This window comes from Heptranchias perlo, chromosome 1, assembly GCF_035084215.1.
Source record: "Heptranchias perlo isolate sHepPer1 chromosome 1, sHepPer1.hap1, whole genome shotgun sequence".
Lineage (NCBI taxonomy): Eukaryota > Metazoa > Chordata > Chondrichthyes > Hexanchiformes > Hexanchidae > Heptranchias > Heptranchias perlo.
In genome coordinates, this window is record NC_090325.1 from 64,319,770 (window position 1) to 64,340,801 (window position 21,032).

General features: G+C 43.7%; 1 pseudogene; it reads left to right on the plus strand.

Moving 5' to 3' along the window:
- The first annotated feature begins 8,744 nt into the window (after nucleotides 1-8,744).
- Nucleotides 8,745-21,032, plus strand: part of LOC137333750 (uncharacterized) — a 64,748-nt pseudogene continuing 52,460 nt past the window's right edge.

Here is a 21,032-nt window from a genome sequence, read left to right on the forward strand (position 1 = left end):
TCTGGCCCAATATATTCCTCTTGCTGCACATAATGATTAAGAAGGAACATCACAAATTATAATTTTTGTTTAAATTTATTATTGTTGTTTAAAAGAATGAGTTACACATTTTTAGCAAGTAAAATCAGTGATATAAATAAAATATTTTTTTTTATTCGCTCATGGGATGTGGGCGTCGCTGGCAAGGCCGGCATTTATTGCCCATCCCTAATTGCCCTTGAGAAGGTGGTGGTGAGCCACCTTCTTGAACTGCTGCAGTCTGTGTGGTGACGGTTCTCCCACAGTGCTGTTAGGAAGTGAGTTCCAGGATTTTGACCCAGCGACAATGAAGGAACGGCAATATATTTCCAAGTCGGGATGGTGTGTGACTTGGAGGGGAATGTGCAGGTGGTGTTGTTCCCATGTACCTGCTGCTCTTGTCCTTCTAGGTGGTAGAGGTCGTGGGTTTGGGAGGTGCTGTCGAAGAAGCCTTGGTGAGTTGCTGCAGTGCATCCTGTGGATGGTACACACTGCAGCCACTGTGCGCCGATGGTGAAGGGAGTGAATGTTTGGGGTGGTGGATGGGGTGCCAATCAAGCGGGCTGCTTTGTCCTGGATGGTGTCGAGCTTCTCGAGTGTTGTTGGAGCTGCACTCATCCAGGCAAGTGGAGAGTATTCCATCACACTCCTGACTTAGAGTCATAGAGTCATAGAGTTATACAGCACGGATAGAGGCCCTTCGGCCCATCGTGTCCGCGCCGGCCATCAAGCCCAGTCTAATCTAATCCCATATTCCAGCATTTGGTCCGTAGCCTTGTATGCTATGGCATTTCAAGTGCTCATCCAAATGCTTCTTGAATGTTGTGAGGGTTCCTGCCTCCACAACCCTCTCAGGCAGTGAGTTCCAGACTCCAACCACCCTCTGGGTGAAAAAGTTCTTTCTCAAATCCCCTCTAAACCTCCCGCCTTTTACCTTGAATCTATGTCCCCTTGTTATAGAACCCTCAACGAAGGGAAAAAGCTCCTTAGTATCCATCCTATCTATGCCCCTCATAATTTTGTACACCTCAATCATGTCCCCCCTCAGCCTCCTCTGCTCCAAGGAAAACAAACCCAATCTTCCCAGTCTCTCTTCATAACTGAAGCGCTCCAGCCCTGGTAACATCCTGGTGAATCTCCTCTGCACCCTCTCCAAAGCGATCACATCCTTCCTGTAGTGCGGCGACCAGAACTGCACACAGTACTCCAGCTGTGGCCTAACCAGTGTTTCATACAGCTCCATCATAACCTCCTTGCTCTTATATTCTATGCCTCGGCTAATAAAGGCAAGTATCCCATATGCCTTCTTTACCACCTTATCTACCTGTTCCGCCGCCTTCAGGGATCTGTGAACTTGCACACCAAGATCCCTCTGACCCTCTGTCTTGCCTAGGGTCCTCCCATTCATTGTGTATTCCCTTGCCTTGTTAGTCCCTCCAAAGTGCATCACCTCGCACTTTTCCGGGTTAAATTCCATTTGCCACTGTTCCGCCCATCTGACCAACCCATCTATATCGTCCTGCAGACTGAGGCTATCCTCCTCGCTATTTACCACCCTACCAATTTTTGTATCATCAGCGAACTTACTGATCATACCTTTTACATTCATATCCAAGTCGTTAATGTAGACTACAAACAGCAAGGGCCCCAGCACAGATCCCTGTGGTACCCCACTGGCCACAGGCTTCCAGTCACAAAAACAACCTTCGATCATCACCCTCTGCCTTCTGCCACTAAGCCAGTTTTGTATCCAAAGTGCCAAGGCACCCTGGACTCCATGGGCTCGTACCTTCTTGACCAGTCTCCTGTGCGGGACTTTATCGAAGGCCTTACTGAAATCCATGTATACCACATCCACTGCGTTACCCTCATCCACACGCCTAGTCACCCCCTCAAAAAATTCAATCAAATTAGTCAGACATGATCTTCCCTTGACAAAGCCATGTTGACTATCCCTGATTAATCCTTGCTTCTCCAAGTGGAGACTAATTTTGTCCTTCAGAATTTTTTCCAATAATTTTCCTACCACTGATGTTAGGCTCACTGGCCTGTAGTTCCCCGGTTTTTCCCTACTCCCCTTCTTGAATAATGGTACTACTTGTGCCTTGTAGATGGTGGAAAGGCTTTGGGGAGTCAGGAGGTGAGTCACTTGCCGCAGAATACCCAGTCTCTGACCTGCTTTTGTAGCCACAATATTTATATGGCTGGTCCAGTTAAGTTTCTGGTCAATGGTGACCCCCAGGATGATGACGGTGGGGGATTCAGCAATGGAAATGCCATTGAATGTCAAGGGGAGGTGATTAGACTCTCTCTTGTTGGAGATGGTCATTGCCTGGCACTTGTCTGGCGCGAATGTTACTTGCCACTTATCAGCCCAAGCCTGGATGTTGTCCAAGTCTTGCTGCATGCGGGCTCGGACTGCTTCATTATTTGAGGGGCTGTGAATGGAACTGAACACTGTGCAATTATCAGCGAACATCCCCATTTCTGACCTTATGATGGAGGGAAGGTCATTGATGAAGCAGCTGAAGATTTCAAGTACTGTGTAGTTAATGGGAGAAAATTCTTACGCCCCGTGTTGCAGCAGGCTTGGGAGCAGGTGGCAGAAAGCAGACAGCGTGAATCAGCAACAGTACGGGCTGAGCTAACTCAGATGTAGAGCCCTTGTAATGCCTATTCAAAGGAGCTGTGGGCCACCAGATTCCAAATTTACTGTAATGACGCCCCCCCCCCCCCATTATGCTACTAGTGATATGGACACCTACCAATGGTAGAGAAATGAAGGGACCTCCCCCAAACCAAGGAACTTTGGCAGAATCAGCAGCAGAGGTCCAGTGTAGTACATCTTAGCATTTACATCAGTTTTTAAAAAACTTCTGTGAGTAGATTTAAAGGAGAAGGCACCAAACCAAGCTAGACAATTTAGAACAAATGGTGCAAGGGTTTCATTCGCCATGGTGGCAAGGTTTGGCCTTGGTCTACGAGGAGCCTTTGTCTAATTCTTCATCCAGCTTAAAACAAGGCTAGGCACAGATGATTGGCATAAAATGAAAGCATTGTGTAAATTGCCAAGGAGGTGAGCATTTACCTCTATGATTCTGTGCTGGTGATCACATTGATAGGGTAAACCCCTTTTAATTTATATATGTACTATATACAGGGGCCCAAATGGTCGTAAGCACGGGATCAATGATACCTTACACTCTTGGATCGTGCTGTTTTTGCTGCTCAGTGATGATTGTGATAAAGATCTGAGCCCTGCTAAATATTGTAACTTCACATTATTGATGTTTCTATGGTTGCAAACTGGATGACACTATGGATGTCCCAGTTGCCAGCCTGGAAGGAGCTGAGTGCATAAAAATTAGAAAGGAAGAAATTTTATTTATGTAGTGCCTCAGGACTTTACTTTTGAAGCACAGTCATTGTTATGTAGGCAAATACAGTAGTTAATTTGCACATGGAAAGGTCCCACAAACAACAAATGAATGAATGACAATTATTCTGTTTTGGCAATTTTGATTGAATGAAGAATGTTGGCCAGGACACTGGACAGATCGTTGTTCTTTGAATAGTGTCATAGGATCTTTTGCATCCAATTGAACAGGCAAAAATTGGTTTTAGCATTTCATCTAAAATCCTGCATCTCTGAAAACTCAGTACTAATCTGAAGTGTCAGACTACATTATGTGCTCAAGTTCTGGAGTTACCAGAGTGCCATGGATTCTCCATCTGTGATGCTCCACCAAGCATGCAGTGAAGTCCTGCTAAGATGCATTGTAGGGCAACATTGTAATGTTAAGCAAAATGTGAGGACACATACTTTGTGACCAGTAAACTTCTTCCTCACCTGCTCCTTGGTTCGGGGCACAATTGAGACAGCATTTATTCTTTCTGTTTCCAACACCCAAGTTACTTCAGTGCTGGTCACTGGAGAACAATCCTCAGCTCCACCCTTGTTGGCAGGACCTCCTGCATTGGGCCTCCAAGTCCGCTTCATTGAATGGATGGAGCAGTTATCACATGTGCTCTTGCTCCAATCATTTCTCCCTCTCTTCAGTAGCAGGACAGCTTTAAAGACAAGCAGTAGCCCTTTAAGAGTCTCTGGCTCCAGATAACTCACCTGACCCTGCACACTTCTAGTGCATCATGCACTGCGTGCTGGGGATACGGACAATTCATTTAAAGGAGCTGACGGCATTTTATAGCCGGAGGTGAGTTATGCTGCTACAGGCATCTACAGTGCACAGACAGCATCGCTCCCATGATTACTGTACCAGGTTACATAATTGACCTTCATATTATTCATAAAAATATTAGAAATATGGAAAATCATCAAATAAAACAACACAGTACCAAAAATATATTGGGGTAGAAATCATGCAGAGCGGCGAACCAATACTCCTCCCCGCTCCACAGATTTATACTAACCCACAAACTTACCCGCGGTCTCTTCTTCGGTCACTTCCTCTAATAGGAAGAGGAGAAGAGTCCCCCGCCAGCTCAGGCAAAACTAGGACCCTGGGAGATGCGAGAGGAGCAATCTCTCCCCTTGACCAATCAGATCGCAGCATTTTTGACAGCTGCGTTAACTCTCTCTGCCGGCTTGGAGCGTTAAACCAGGAAGTGAAAGGTGAATCAATGTAAAAACAGTTATAGACAGCGAAAATAGAGAGGGTAAGAAATAATTGAATTAAATAAAGGAAATAAAAGTTAAAAAATAAATTCAATTTTTTAATTTAAAAAAAAACATTTTTAATGACCAAAAACTATTAAAATAAGGAGTAATGAGACTCCACATTTTTAAAAGTTAATTTTAGTTGTTTGGCAGTCATTAAGACTTAGTTTAGAGCTGATATTTTTAAACGTACCTGTTTGGTGGCTTAATTAGTTACTTTCCAGCTGGGCAGATAAGTAAGTTGGCGATTTTTCAATGATTTCTCTGATGTCCTTTTAATTCGAAGCTGTCATATGCCAGCGAGTTCCGGATTCACTGAGCATGTGCGAATGCCGGAACTTGCTCCTCCATTTTGCCACTAACACCGGAGAGTGCTGTTGAGCTCACCGTTATTTCGGGAGCGATTTCTGCCCCATTGAGAATCACAACCAAGAGAAAAATATTTAAGAGCTGCTTCACACATGGAGCTTTCTTTGCACCCACAAGAAAAAAAAAGCAAACCTATTGTAAAAGCTGCCGAATTTTATTAGGTGGTTTTTTTTAAATATTTCTGCATGAAATCTGGAACCTTAATTAAGCTAAGGCATGATATGGCCACTAGCACTTCAGCACACTAAATGCAAAAAGAGTGCTGAATTGCAACATGGTAAGAAACAAGTACAGGACCTGCTCTCCCAATTCTGCTTGTCCCCTACTGGCTTCAGACCTGTTCTTAACACACACAGAATCACTGAATCTACCAGATATTTACCAAGACCTCCCATAAAGGCAACAACACTTATGAGAACTACAGATGGAAAACACCAGCTTGGTGTCAATCATTCCCTCCACACTCAGCAGATTAAGTACGGAGGTATTCAGCGGTTGTGTGTGTGATTAGAACAGGTCTGAAGCCAGCAGGGGACAGGCAGAATTGGGAGAGCAGGTCCTGTACTTGTTTCTTACCATGCTGCAACTCAGCACTCTTTTTGCATTTAGTGTGCTAAAGTGCCAGTGGCCAGCAAGTAGGGAACTGCTTTCTACAGCTTATTCAGTTCCTACAAATTGCTTTGTCCCTCTTCTAATGGTCTGCCTGGCCTGGTGGCTGAACGCTATCTTTTCCTTGCTAGTCTTAGCACCACTGAAGAACTTTCACACTTCCCACTGCAGTCTTTTTTGAATTGAGGTAGCATTCAACTACCAATGACATCTGCATGCAGGCCTCCCTCCTGGATTATGTCCTGGGAGGACATTACCATCCTCCCAGCAGGATTTCTTACACTGTCAAAATAATCTCATGCTCTGCAAAAAAATGTTTTTTTTTCTCTAAACAACTCAGTTGTTTTAGTATCCATCTATTTTCCTAAAGGGGTCAAGTACCTGCTTGTTAAAGTTCCACAATATGATTATTATGACTATGTCCTGATTATGTATCTTAGCTTACCTTAAGCAGTAAGTTAGAGTGCCAAGAATGTGTGGTGGGACTAGGTGACCATGTGACCAGGTCAACCTTTAGGATTCTAAGCCTCAAAACTTGCTCTTAACGATGATTTCTAGCTATTTTTTCTCAATTTGAGTTCCATCTTCAAAAAAGATAGCAGGACTTGGAAAGCAGAAGAAAACTGGCAAGTATTTTAAATTGTAAAACAAAATAGATATGGAATTGATATAATAGGATGTTAGTTAGAAAAGAAATAAAGTTAAAATAATAAAAATGAAAGCAAATGAAAGAATAAAGAAAAAGAACAGATAAAAAGGAAAAGAAGGCAAACATAAGTAAAGTTGTATAAAATTAATATTATAGTACTAAATCTACTTCTGACATATCAGTAGTATTATTGCTGTAATATTAAGATTTGTTTAAGCAACTCAGTGTGTGAGCGGAATTATTTTTGAATGGACAACCCAAAGAGTCTAGAATCCCTTTGAGCTGCCAGTGCTCTAAAAGTTAAGCTACGGATTATAGAAATTGCAGAATTTCCTCTTGAGATGTAAATCAAAACATTTACTGCCACGTAAGTGTCGAACGGTTTTAGGAGCCTACTGGTCGGACTATCACCCACATAGTAATTTGACTCATTTCCAACCATAGCGAGTATCATAAAACACTATGTGCTACAGTCTGTTTATGTTTCTACATAAAACTTGGCATGTGTAAAAAATGTGTAATCTAATTGCCCAAACAATGTTAGCTCTTAGAACCAGCCATGCAAACTCCCTGGTGTATCAAAATGCTATGACGTATTTACAATATGTGGCCTGTGATGTGACTGTTAGGGCTCTGTCTTAGATGGAGACGATGGAACATATAGTGGGTGTGGAATTTCACAGCTACACAATGCGGGATAGCATCACCATGGATTATATTAGTAATATGGTTGAACATGTAAATCTAGGAGGATTTAGCATGGTTGAAGTATGAAACCCCCTAGTCCTACCAATACTGTTGTTTAATACACGATGCCATGATTCCTGGAAGATAGAGAGCTCTTAAATCCTGCAGCTTACTGGTTTTAGCAATCTAGTGACTAACGCATATGGAAATCCAGCACCATGCTTAAGACTCGTCAAAACAAGCTAGTGAAGAAATCCAAATATGTATAGTTTCTGTTTGCCTAATACTGCGTGCACACCCATTCAGAGCACTGAGCACTGGTAAGCTTTTTGTTATACCTTCCCTCCATCATAAGGTCAGAAGTGGAGCTGTTCGCTGATGATTGCACAGTGTTTACCTCCATTCGCAACCCCTCAGATAATGAAGCAGTCCGTGCCCGCATGCAGCAAGACCGGACAACATCCAGACTTGGGCTGATAAGTGGCAAAAGTAACATTTGCACCAGACAAGTGCCAGGCAATGACCATCTCCAACAAGAGAGAGTCTAACCACCTCCCAATGACATTGAATGGCATTACCATTGCCGAATCCTCCATTATTAACATCCTGGGGTCACCATTGACCAGAAACTTAAATGGACCAGCCACATAAATACTGTGGCTACAAGAGCAGGTCAGAGGCTGGGTATTCGGTGGTGAGTGGACTCACCCCCTGACTCCCTAAAGCCTTTCCACCATCTACAAGGCACAAGTCAGGAGTGTGATGGAATACTCTCCACTTGCCTGGATGAGTGCAGCTCCAAAAACACTCAAGAAGCTCGACACCATCCAGGACAAAGCAGCCCGCTTGATTGCAACCAAATCCACCACCTTAAACATTCACTCCCTTCACCACCGGCGCACCATGGCTGTAGCGTGTACCATCTACAAGATGCATTGCAGCAACTCGCCAAGGCTTCTTCGACAACACCTCCCAAACCCACGACCTCTACCACCTAGAAGGACAATAGCAGCAGGCGTATGGGAACACCACCACCTGCACGTTCCCCTCCAAGTCACACACCAAACTAACTTGGAAATATATCACTGTTCCATCATCGTTGCTGGGTCAAAATCCTGGAACTCCCTACCTAACAGCACTGTGGGAGAACTTTCACCACACGGACTGCAGCAGTGCAAGAAGGCAGCTCGCCACCATCTTCTTAAGGGCAATTAGGGATGGGCAATAAATGCTGGCTTTGCCAGTGATGCCCATGTTCCCATGAATGAATTTAAAAAAATTGTCCAGCCAGGGCAACCCCTGTTAGGCATTGGCTTGGAGGGTTACCTGGAGCCAAATGGGAAAATATTCTAGCCCCCGTGACAGGTCTATCCCTCCAGATCTCATTGATGAACCAGGTTAACTGCTCACTGATGAACACCATCCTAGAGTACTGCAGACCTGCCTGGTTCAGATATTGGGTTACCATGTCTGCCTCAGCAGTTCCAATCTTCCACTGTCAGGTTTGTTATCTTGATTCAAAAAAGACTGGACTTGCTGACTTCCCTTCCCCCCCCCCCCCCACTTTTCCCAAGGAGGATGGTGAATTGTTGGTTTGAGATCTCACTGGGGGAACAACGGATACCAGAAACCCCTCATGAGTGGCACAGTGAGCACACAACTCACCATAAGATGTGTGAATGAATTTCCAACATCCTCCTGTCCACAGTATAGACACACACCATATCCCACTAAATGGTGGCTCCACCTTTCGAGGTGCAGTGCTTCAGCAGCAGCTGCTTGCTCCTCTGCAACCCACGCATGGTAGGTACCAAACTCTTGCTGTTGTAGACATCCAAGTCCAATGCCAATTACCAGGCTAACTCAACACCAACTGTTTAATCCTGGCACTCATGTGAAGCCTTTGGCAAAGAGTCAGGCCTGTCGTGAGTTTGACTCCCCTCGTCCAGGTGCTCATGGATGGCATGGTCTGGCCAGAGCCCTCCCTGCTTGGTGTTGTTTTCGCTTATCATGGGCCAGAAATCCTAGGCGCGCAACAGAAGGAATTCCTTCAGTCCAGGACCAAGCTGTGAGATACTATCATAGTGGTCTCTCATGATTATATGATATTAGATTAAGACTCAGGCTTAGGATGCAAGCCACAAATTACAGATACACAGTAAATTGCAGTTAATAGGGTAGCTGTTGCCCTGTCTGCTGATGGGTTGTCACCGACGGTATCTGCTGTCAGTGAACTCTAGTTCTGAATTAATTGTTGCTTTTATATTGGGTCTAGTAGGATGCTAGCACCATTGGTCCCAAATATATCTTACACATCCAAAGGCAACCCAAAGTAAACTTGCAGGAATGGCTAAGACAGAGCATTGAAAAGACTTATTGTTTTACCAGCATCCTCCTGACTACGGTTTAGAAATACACCATACCCTATCAAATGCTGTCAGCCCCAACTTAGAGAAGCAGAGCTTCAGCACCTTAGACATAACGGTTGATGCTCACTTGTAGGAGATTGTGCAACTTAGTGTTTTGTGAAAAGATGGGTTTTATCAAATCGAAACAGTATTGTCATGAAGCTGTAATACACAATTTAAACTTGTTATCTTATAAATCAGCGAATTCAAATGTAATGTAACACTGATTTAAGTTGCTCCTTGTTGAAACAGTTAAGTGGTCCATGCTCTTAGTATAAAACTGCTGTTTGTTCATTTAAAGTAAAACTTACAGGAGGAAAAATTGGATGGGGCCTGTTTTTGGGCGGGAGCAGCTTGATCCGTTATTAACCCGCGCCCAGTGGCCCCTGTGCAGGCAGGACGAGATTTTCGTCAGGCCTGAGGACTCACCTGCAACCTGCGTTGGAAATCAGCGCTGAACGAAAGTTCCATGCAATTTGCTGGAGGACCAGCAGGAGGAGCTCCAATCTCTTAAAGGCAGGCTGTCTGTTAGAAATCTCTTAAAGGTAGTTGGTACCTGTTATTTGCTGAATATAACAGCCTGCTATCTGCATGGAGTCTGAACGGAGATCAGACATTGCACATGTAAAGCACAGATGCAGGTCCCATCCCTATTTTTACATACTGATGAGTTATGTTAAAACATTGAATAAAGGTTGCGCACCACTAAATCTCACATCCTCCAATCTGCATGCCAGACCTCACCAATCTGCCAACCTGAGACTCCATGCACTAAGGTTCTCTGCTGATGCACCAGAGGCCTTGGTGCAAGAGGTGGACAGAAGGAGGAACATCCTATATCTGCGGTGGGGGGGGGGGGGGTGAAAGAGGCCCTCCAGACATATACTCAAAAGACAGTGGGAGGCAGCAGGGAACGAAGTCAATGCCAGGTGCACAGCATCATGAATTTGGATGCAGAACAGGAAGAAGTTCAATGCTTTGACATGAGTGGTCAAGATGAGTGAGGTCAACTGTCAAACGCCGTCTCCTAACAACTACACCAATAGCCGCATCCATTGCTCCATGCACTACAACCCCCTCACCCACATATCAACAAACTCTTCCCATCAGTACTCAACCCTCTCACCCTTACACATTACCACCGTTGCAAGCCGCCCACCCACAACTCACAGGCCACACACAGTGGCAGCTATTCAACCATAACAGGCACATCACCCAGACACACATCCCGCTTTCTTGCAGGAGAAGCTGGCACCTATCAGGAGGCAGCAAGTGGCAGTGGCATTTTGCCCCTCGAGCCTGTTCCACCATTCGATCAGATCAGGGTTGACCTGTGACCTAACTCCATATACCCGCCTTAGCCCCATATCCCTTAATACCCTTGGTTCACAGAAATCTATCAATCTCAGATTTAGAATTCTCAATTGAGCTAGTATTAACTGCCATTTGCAGAAGACCGTTCCAAACTTCTCCCACCCTTTGCGCATAGAAGCATTTCCTAACTTCACTCCTACACGTCCTGGCTCTAAATGTTAGGCTATGTCCCTGCGTCCTGGTATTCAACTATAGGAGACCTCCAAAAATCCATTACAAATGTCTCGGCAGCCAGAAGCAATAATCCAGCCACTAACCTGTAAATCCTGCATGGTCCCTTTAAATAGCGCCGGTGGTGGGGGGTCCTCCAGGCACTCTAAAACATGTTCAAATGGTCGGCGTTAAGAATGTGCGTTGAGTTGAGTGTTAAGTCCCAAAATAGTGTCTATCACTTTAAATCGGCGTTGTACACTGATTACAGCCATTTTCTCCCTAATTTACATGATTCCAGCGTTCGTTATCTGCGCCTGCGCTAACCCTAATACCAACAGGTCTGGCGCACGTCACGCTGGAAATGTGTGTGTGCATCCAAGATGCCATCTTGAATGTCGAAGAGGCTGTGTTGTGCCGAAACAACAGGCGCTACACGGCCCAATTTAGCGCCCACAATTTGGGTCAACACAAGTCACCTTCCTATGTGCAGCAATGCAACAACTTCCACAGCAACTTCACGACATTTATCTGGATCTCAGAGGTATTGAGAAGATTTCAGGGCTTTGCTCTATAACATAGTAAAACCACTTCCTTTTGCAAACACTACTAGGTTAATCTGCTATTCTGTTAACACTGCTAACACCAACAAAATGCACAATTTATTTTGTGTGGTATTTCTACTTTTTAAAATCATTTTCTTGACTCTGCAAGGCTTTAAGTGCCAAACGGGTCCAATAATTGTATTAGCTAGTCCTACTATTCTATTAACTAATTCTTTATTATCTTCTACTGTGGGTGTCTGCACAGAAATTGTTGGGGGCCTTGAGGTTAAACCTGGTGTCTATCCAGGTCTATCACATTTGTGGAGGAGCTTTGTTTGCACGGTGATGGGTACAGACTGCAGCACACTGCAAAGAGTAAGTTAATGTATTCCTCTTATTCTGTGTGGTGTGAATGTAATTTGCAAGGAACATTGAGGAATAACACTACTTGTGTTTTTCTTGTGAAATGTGTAGAAAACACAGACACATACACAGAAGAGGACACTGTCTGGAAACTTTTGTGTGATGTCTTTGCAAAAATAGATGTACAAGGATGTTTTTCTGCTCCCCTTCCTCAGGCATAAAGACAATGGGGTGGGGTCAGATTTCCAATCACATATCTGATTGGGCATTAGTCAAGTGATGCATTACTAACCCTGGCCCGACCATTAGTGTGCTCACCCACCTGATTTTCTGGGGTCAACTTTATAATGTGGGCTTGTGTTGGGAGCTCATTAGAAGGGCATGGAAAATTGTCACACTGTAATGGGTTCATTTAAATGGCTGTGACCACTTAAAGGTAGGTGGCTACATATGGGAACAAAAATGTTGGTAGTCTTTACAAAAGCTGCTAATGTTGTTTAGGTATATTACAGCCTTTGCATGTACTCTTGGAGGAAAAAAAAAGTCTGGCTTCCCAATTTATCTGTGTTTGATCAGTGTTGTTTGCAGTCCCTTGCAGTTTGGTATCATCTACAAACTGGGAGAGTTTTGTTCCTGTCCTCACTTCCAGGCCCCTTATGTACATTGTAAAGGGCAATGTCCCTAGCACTGATACCTGAGGTGCTCCACTAGTTACCACCTTCCACGCTGCTTGAGCTCCACGTACAACCTTACTCTGTTTCAACCAATTTTCAATCCATTTCCAAAGAACCCTACCTTTGTTGTGCCTTCCAATCTTGTGGACCAATCTCCTCTGTTGCACTGTATCAAAAGCTTTGCTGAATTAGAAATAAACAATATTAGGCCGGAATTTGCTGAGAAAATAATGGCGGTGAACGACGCACGCCGTTATTAATGTCCCAATCGGCCAACAACTTGTGGCGAGGAAGAGGTTTGCGAATCGCCACAAGTTACTGGATGATTTGCACTGCTCCACTGTTGGTTTCTCGAAAACAGCATCTCGTCCTTAACCTCCCCATGAGTTTCACAAAGTTGCTGCATTTGCACATTAATTGCCCATTAAACTTGTCACAGAAAGTTCACTAAGGTCCCAGATGCTCCGTTATCAGCTTGCACTTCCAGCAACTTACAGGGCAAAACATTTTTGAGTTGAAGGGTGCAGGAAAAAGTCTAACTAACCAAGCACACTGCGAGATGCCCTGCTCCAGCAAATTCTGACCCATACACTTAGCTTCCCCCATCCACAGATTAAGAAATGTCTTGTACTGAACTTGTGTGCATACATAGTCGTGCAATCAGATGGCTTTCATGCTGGTGCCTAGTGGTGCGCAAGTCCTCATCTGAAGTGTTTTTTCTGGTTATTATCTACTATTAACACTGGATTTTCATAATAAAAGAGCAGGAGTTACAAGGGAAGAAAATAGACAAATACGTGCAGGTTGGGGAGTGTTGCCTTTGCTTTGAAGTTCTTCAGTGAAATTTGTAATGCTGTTTGAACATTCTGTTATCTCAAGTTTGCCAAGTTTGAAAAGTTAGGAAGAAGAATTCAGTCGTCTTGTGCATCTGCCCAGAAAAGGACAATATACAATCCTGTTTCTGCATATTATTAAGAGCCAGATAATCTCCTTTGTTGCTAGGTATTATTCCATAGTCAACTTATAAAACCATGTCTATTTGCCTGATTATGTATTACATATTTCCTCTTCAACAAATTTCAAATACCCAGCACATAGTCTTTAGCTCATAGTTTCCTTATATATTGAAAGCTCTTTTACTTCCTAAGTTTTCCCACTGCATTGTTCTCTCATCTACTTGCCTCTTCATTGGCAGCTTTTTCTGATTTACCTTGTGAAAATGATATTTTGCTATTTAGTTTCTTCCACCCCTCCTTTAGCCTTCTATCCTAAAACCATTCAAAATCCTATCATTCCCCCATTTTTGTAGATTCATAGCAATGATCCTACTTCATTTGTATAAATCACACTAACTAGAAACATCCAGGCCAACTGCATTTTCCAGGGACATTCAGCATTTCAGGCTCAGGGTCCACTTGACCATGTTTGTTGGTGAAATTTATGGACTCTGCCTTCACCCTTATTACTTGTTGAGATCAGGAATGCCCACAGTTTGCAGACACATCAGGTAGGGGTGAGGAGGGAGTTAGAAAAGCATAATGCCAGTGTGAAATCGGGAGAGGGGAAGAAGCCTCTGTGAACTGGGCGAAGATTGGGGAGGGGTGTGATTCTGTGTCGTGGTGACAACCACATAACAATTGTTTTCAATAATCAGATTTAGTAACTGACAAGACCAATACATAAGCTGTACAAGAAACAAAGGAAAATCCCCCAAATTGTGATCATAATTTTTCAATACACAAGTGATGGGATATTGGGTATGCCTGCAGCTGTAGTTGTGACAAGCTAGTGCCAAGCTGCCCTTTCAGAGTAACTACATGTCATAGAGTTATAAACAGGGTTGTTTTGAATTGTCAGCTTTTTGAGGCTGTGCCAAATTTTTGAAGCTGTTGATCAGCTTTTACTAGTTTTCTAGATTGGCATATATGGTGGAGGGACTTTTACACTGTGTCTAGCCTTTATATACCTGACAGAGTAATGTTTTGTGCCAGTGAGTGTTCATCTCCCGATTCTCTAAAACCTCTCCATCACATACAAGGCACGAGTCAGGAGTGTGATGGGATACTCTCCTTTTGCCTGGATTGGTGCAGCTGCAACAACACTCAAGAAGCTGGGCACCATCCAAAAGAAAAAAAGAATTTGCATTTATATAGCATCTTGCACAACCTCAGGATGCCTCAAAGTGCTTTACAGCCACTGAAGTACTTTTCAAGTGTAGTCACTGTTCTAATGTAGGAATCACGGCAGCCAATTTGCGCATAGCAAGATCCTACAAGCAGGAGTGAATTAATCAGTTTTATTGATGTTGGTTGAGGGATAAATATTGGCCAGGACATCGGGGAAAACTCCCCTCCTCTTCTAAGAATAGTACCATGAGATCTTTTACGTCCACCTGAGAGTACAGACAGGGCCTCATCCAAAAGACGGTACCTCTGACAGTGCAGCACTCCTTCAGTACTGCACTGAGGTGTCAGCCCAGATTATGTGCTCAAGTCTCCAGAGGGGGACTTGAGCACACAACCTTCTAATTCAGAGGCAAAGCAGTCCGCTTGATCGGCACTTCATCCACCAACCTAAACATCCACCCACCCCACCATTGGCGAACCTGGCTGCAGTGTGTACTATCTACAGGATCATGAGAAACCTTGCAAAAATGGATCTGGTAATCAAAGACTGGCTGTTATATTAGACAGCCACCTACTGGTAGATGTTTTGCAAAACAAATGACGAGGCAGTTGAACAAAAATTGAGAATGTTGAAAATTCACATCAGGGCCTTGGCAGCCGTAAAAAGACAACAGGTTAATATTTTGGGTGTATAAATATTTGGTAACAAAGGATGATGAGATTACCTATTATGCTGTCTATCCTGTAAATATTCATTGGTGTTTCATCTTTGCAAAAGATACTTCCGGAAATAATTTTACCTGCCTGCATTTAAATATGCAAATGCAATAAGCCTGGGGATCTGGTCATCTATGCTAAGGAAGGAAACGATGATATAGCAGGAATCATAGAGACTTCGGGGAGAATTTCTACAGGGTTCTCACAATCTCCCACTATAACTATGGTGGAAGATCAGTGGAAACTCTGAGAGAAATGGCCATTTATAGCCATTTATGCAATTTCTCCGGAGGTTCCACTGATCTGCAAGGCATTGGTTTAATTAAATGAACTTGGATAAATTTACATGGTTATAGATTGTTCCAAAGGGATAGAAGGGGAAAAGGGGAGAAAATGGTTATATATATTACGGATTAGCTGATAAAATGAGATTTAAGTTCAGCTACAGAAAATCTGGAAACTTGGTTGGTAAAATTAAATAACAAAAAAGGGGGGGAAAAACTAGTCTGTTATTGGACAGAGGATATAAATAGGGCATTTTATGCTGAAATCAGAGAAACATGCGAGGAAGCTAATGCAATTGTGATGAGATTAATTGGGAAGATTATAATGAGAATAAAGTAAGTGAATTCTATTTTTGGACATGATCACGGGCTGTTACATGACTCAGATGGTCATGGAAACTTCAGCGGAGGGAGAATAACTAGCCTTGCTATCAAAAAGTGGCTAAGGAATCAAAAGCAAAATACTGCGGATGCTGGAAATCTGAAATAAAAACAGAAAATGCTGGAAAAGCTCAGCAAGTGAGGCAGCATCTGTGGAGAAAGAAACAGAGTTAATGTTTCAGCTCGAAGACCTTCCAATAGAACTGGAAGATGTTAAAGAGTTAAAGTTTATAAGCAAATACAGAGCCAGGGAAGGTGGGGGGGAAGGGGGGAGGGGAGAGGAGGAAAGAAGGGAAGGTCTGTGATAGGGTGGAAGGCAAGAGTGATTAAATAACAAAATGGATGATGGTGCAAGGCAATGAGGGTGATAATGGGACAAGTAAAGAAACAAAAGATGGGTCTAGAGGAGCTGTAAATGGCAACAGCAGAACCATAACCAGCACTTGCTGTCCGAAAAAATGGGAGCAGTGGTTATGATCTGAAGTTATTGAAATCAATGTTGAGTCCGGAAGGTCGTTAAGTGCCTAAACAAAAGATGAGGTGCTGTTCCTCGAGCTTACGTTGAGCTTCATTGGAACAGCGTAGGAGGCCGAGGACAGAGAGATCACAGTGGGAGTGGGACAGAGAATTAAAATGGCAAGCGATGGGAAGGTCAGGGTCAGGCTTGCGGACAGAGCAGAGGTGTTCAGTAAAGCGATCATCCAATCTGCATTTGGTCTCCCCATTGTAGAGGAGACTGCATTGTGAGCAGCGAATACAGTATACTAAATTGAAAGAAGTACAAGTAAATCGCTGTTTCAGCTGGAAGGAGTGTTTGGGACCCTGGACGGTGGGAAGGGAGGAGGTGAAAGGATGGGTGTTGCATCTCCTGTGCTCTCACAGGAAGGTGCCATGGGGTGGAGAACGGGTGTTGGGGGTGATTGAAGAGTGGACCAGGGTGTCGTGGAGGGCACGGTCCCTTCGGAATGCTGAAAAGGGAGGGGAAGATGTGTCGCTAAGGAATGGTGGGTAAGGTCAAAGTGAGAAAACAGATAGTTAAAATGACCACAACATGGTAGGGTTTAAAATAAGAACTTCATTAGAAAATTAGAGGAGTGCAGCAAATGCTTTGAATTTCTAGAAGATAGACTTTAAGGGACTGAGGAAGGAACGAAGAATAATGGTCTGGCATCCTCTGGCAGATAGATAGGTGCAGAGGGAAAATGGAATATATTTAGAGCCATAATTAGGGGATTGCAAAACAAATACATTCTATTAGGTAAATGTGCAGTACAGTAGGTAGGTCACGAATGTGGAAAATAACAGCAATAATGCAATGGACAAGAAATAAAGAAGGTATTATATTAACAAGGTAATTTTATGAATCCAAGTAGCATCACTGATATATGCTCTTGGTAAGTAAAGATCTATGCCAGGAGCATGAATTTGTAAAATTTACCCCCAAGTATAAAACTACAGCTTTAAGTAAAGACGGGGATGACTATAGGAGGTACAGAAATCGATTGGGACATCTAAAATAAATAATGAGATTCAAATTGCAGTAAATATTACAAAGAGCATGAAAGGTTTCGATAAATAAATTCAGGGAAAACAGGTGATGAAGGAACCAGTGGGGTTTCTGAGGGATCATGAGGAGACTTGATCACAAATGACCAAGGAATGGCAGGTGTGCTCAAAGACTTCTTGTCAGTATTTAGAAATGAATCTGAGAACTGCCTTCCCCATAAAGTGTTAGAGTGTAAAGGGCAAGGGGAAGAAACACTGATAGATATGGAAATTATCCACAGAGATGACACATAATGGAGACTGAAGTGTCAGCCTCGGCTAGGTGGTAGCACTCGCTTCTGAGTCAGAAGGTTGTGGGTTTGAGCCTCTCTCCAGGACTTGAGCGCATAATCTAGGCTGACAATTCAGTGCAGTACTGAGAGAGTTCACCATTGTCAGAGGTGCCATATTTCAGATGAGACATTCAGATAAATCATCTACCCTCTCAGATGGAGATAAAAAAATCACATGGTACTATTTGAAGTAGGGCAGGATGTTGTTCTGGACAACATCTATCCCTCAACACCACCAAAAACAGGTTGACTAGTCATTCATCTCATTTTTGTCTGTGGTACTTGGCTGCCACGTTTACCTAGAAAACAACAGAGACTGCATTTTAGAACTAATTCGGAAGATGTGAAAGGCACTATATAAATGCAAGTTCTATCTTTCTTTTCTCTTAATGGAGAACAAAGCATCTAGCCGTGACAAATTTCATAATAGTGCATTACAGGAGGTGCCAATTAAGGAATAATATCCCATAGAGGGCAACACGCAGCTGCAAACTGGCTCATTATCAAGTACAAATGGTCTGTAGCAGTAGAATTTTGGAGGAGGGGGGCAGATTTCTCTGACCCTTGCCCCCAAGAAACACTCAGTTCTCTCAGTGCAAAGGTCAGAAAAAATGACGATTGCCGGGCTCCACCGCTTTTACACTGCCCGAGGATTTCCAGGGCTGTTCAGGTGGGCTGGAAGCATGTACATGAGGTGGGACAGGCATTCCCAGGCTCCCACCTCATTTTCTGAATCATTTGTTAATCTTGGCCATTTTTACCATGCACTCACACTATAACTGTAGTGTCAGTGCAATGCAACCTTATTCATCAGCAAATACCCATGAAAGGAATTGAAGTCTGATATTTATTCCTGTTTTTGACCTATTTTCAAAAGTCAAATCAATTACAGGGGAAGATGTCTAGAATCTGGTAGTATTATTATTTGTCTGACTTAGCCCCTTGATTTGTGTGTGCAGCCTTTGGTGTCATGTCAGAAATTGAATTAAATTTTGCACATTCTTGTGAACAGCTATTTTAATGCTTTTTAACAGACTGCAGATAAATGTGGCAACCTATTGGCACAGACGTGGGCACGTAGACACACAGGCAGTGATCCTAGAAATAGGTTTCTTTTCCTGGAGGCTGACCAAGTAGTCAAAAAAAATCAGGAAGCTAAAAATACAGCTAATTGCAGATTTAGGTTGTGCAGAAAAAGATGATCAGAAGCAACCGTAAATCACATTGTAGAGCTCTTGTGTGCTTAAACAATTTAGTACTGAAGATTAACAATTCTTCAATCTGATTGATTAAGGAGATACGCAGTTATTTGCCCAGTCCACACAGGTTCCAGATGCACTGTAGAGGGTGTTGCACTATTTGGCGGTCCCACTGACAGCAACATGTCATGCAAAAGCCCATAGAAACTCTATGGGCAAGTGCAAGTCTAACAGGTGGCGGGTTCATTCGCCGCTCACAGCAAAATCTGGCCCAATATTAATTTCTCTTAAAAGTTTGCATTGCTAATAAGCCAATTGTTGGTTCACAAATGACCTGGTTTTGATGAGGTATGTCAGAAAATAATTTATCAAACAAATATTGATTATGGAGTAGTAGAACAATCTTGATTTGATAAACATGAGTCAAATCAAAGAGTCATCTAAGGGTTTATTTTCCAAGCACCCATCTTCCCCAGCATAGGGTGGAAGCAGCACATCTGAAAGCGTCCAGGAACATTGGTATTTCCTATCCTGGGCCATTAACATGGTCTGCAGGTCATCCCCAGCAGGATCTAGCATTGGCAGAAGGGGGAGGAAACAAGCAGAACAGCAGGCTTGCAGCTGTGTATCTGGCCTCCAAAATTGGGGCTTACTGGCTGTCGATGAAGATCAGAAGCCAGAGGCCCCAGTTGCCTCGAGGCATCCTGGTGATGTTTTAAAATTTAAGGAAATGAATTTAACCTTTCTGTCTGCCCTGCCTTCGGGACCACTGCTGACCCACCGGGTCCAGGGGAAGACCAGAGTGCCATTTCTCATTGGATGGCCCTGCACTGGAGCACCCAGTGAGCATTTGTTCAGGAGAATGAGGCAGGAGGCAGGATCGCCCCTCCCCCATCATTCGCATACTTGGGATGAGCTTGTGTTTACAGCAGGTGCAGACACAACTCTGTCCCTCGGAATCCCTGGAAATCCTGGGGCAACTTAAAATGAGCTGATCTGAGCAATTAATGATATGTTCTTATAAAATGTTAATTTCAAAACATAGCAAAATATGCAACAAGAAAAGATCATTGATTCAGCTTCATGTAATTTTGTGCTGGCATGGACTCTGCCCAACTTATTTAATCTCCTAAGGGAAATAAGCAACTACAAGTAAAACTTCCAAGATGGGATTCCCCTCTGACTCAGGTAAGCACACTGACTAATGACTAGGAAAGTTGCAGCTTTGATCCCTAGCTGCCGGGATGGCTGATCACAGACAGAGCAATGTTGAGGATGCTATAAATTGGCCTTAGTTAAACTGGAGAAAAATCAGTCATGGTTCCTGTTCCAGACCAATATCCACAGATCCATGCCGCAAAGTTCACGTGTGTGTATGTCAGATGAGGCCGTGGTCCGGTTCAGCTGATGCTTCCATGGTTAAATTGCCTGCCAAACTCATTGATAAGGCCCATGTATGAAGGGAAAGGAGAGGGTAGATCCAATCGGGCAGTTCCCCGACCATACAGTCAAAGCCATTTGGCAGAACATCTTGTCAACGGAACTGACCAAACAGGCACAAGGATGTAGCTTGGATGATGGTGAGAAGGGCCCTTCCAGTGCGGTCTTTCCTGAACATACGGTATCTCAGCACCACCGCGAGCTACCCCCGAGGCTGCAGCGGGGACGAGACCGTCATCCACCTCCTGGTGGACTGCCTCTTAGCGCAGAAGGTGCGGAGAGAGATGCATTGGTATCTGTTCTGGTTCATCACCAACAGCTCAGTAACACAGGACTCTTTGTATCTGGGATGCACACCGAGACAGATATCAACTGCTGCTGGAAGCCCATCAACTTGGTGAAGGAGGCCCTTTGATCCGCCCGAAACCAGCTGGTCTTCCATCTGAAGGAGCTGTCCATGACCGAATGTTGCCAACTGGCACACTCCAAGGTACAGCAGTACATGCTGTGGGATGCACTGAAG